Below are 940 nucleotides of genomic sequence, written 5' to 3' on the forward strand. Positions count from 1 at the left end.
CAGCTTGCATTTCAGCATTTTCTCACAAGAAAACTTGGCAGTATTTTCTAATGCAGATGATCAAGTTTTCATAAATCAGGATAAAACACTGTATTCTTTTGAAAATTCACTACTCCATTTAGAGATTAAACAGTAAGAAAAAAGAAAAAACCCAAAACAGCTAAGATCATCCAGCTGGGGTTCTTTATAACCCCAGGAAATACCTCATTAACTTTTTTTCCTGTTTTTCCTGATCTCTATCAATTTCAAATAATTAAAAGATTGAGTAACACTCACCTAGGAGGTCCCAGAACCTTGAGGGTTAGGCAGTTTCTGGGATAAGGATTCAAATGCTCCTATCCTCAGTGAGTGTTTTAATCAATATTAACAATTCCAGAATGGCTGAAGGTCTTTTTATTTTTCTTTATTTTTATTTTTTTGTGGTTAGGAAGTCAGGCTTCAGCACCTAATCTCCGTCTCTGGCCACTTGGTTGCCTAAACCTTGCTGCTTTTCTCTGCATTTCACTCCTATATTTTGAACCTGGGTCCCTAATTCATAGTTGGGGGTTTCATTGGATCACAGTGCATCCATGAGCCAAACAGTTGCGAAAACAAGAATATTTGTATTAACAATTGGCAAGCTTTTTACTGACAACCAAGCTTTTTTACTGACATATGTTTTACTTAATATAAATGTACCCCTTCTGCCAGGCCCTGGACAATGGTAACAAGGGGCATTTGTACACATACTTGCGCCGCAGCACCAGGTGCTTTTAAAAGCGCCTGCCACTGCAGCGCACATTTGTATAACTGGCAAAATGCACATCAGTGCTGAGAAAATGGCAGCGGTGTACTTTTGAACTAAAACATATGGAAGGTGTTTTAGTTCAAAAGCACACTGCTGCCATTTTCTTGTAACAAGAAGCCCCTTCTTGCCTGCACCCCCCATTTTGTGCATTTC

This window comes from Gavialis gangeticus, unplaced genomic scaffold (assembly GCF_001723915.1).
Source record: "Gavialis gangeticus isolate Ggan-Ray unplaced genomic scaffold, GavGan_comp1, whole genome shotgun sequence".
Taxonomy (NCBI): Eukaryota; Metazoa; Chordata; order Crocodylia; family Gavialidae; genus Gavialis; species Gavialis gangeticus.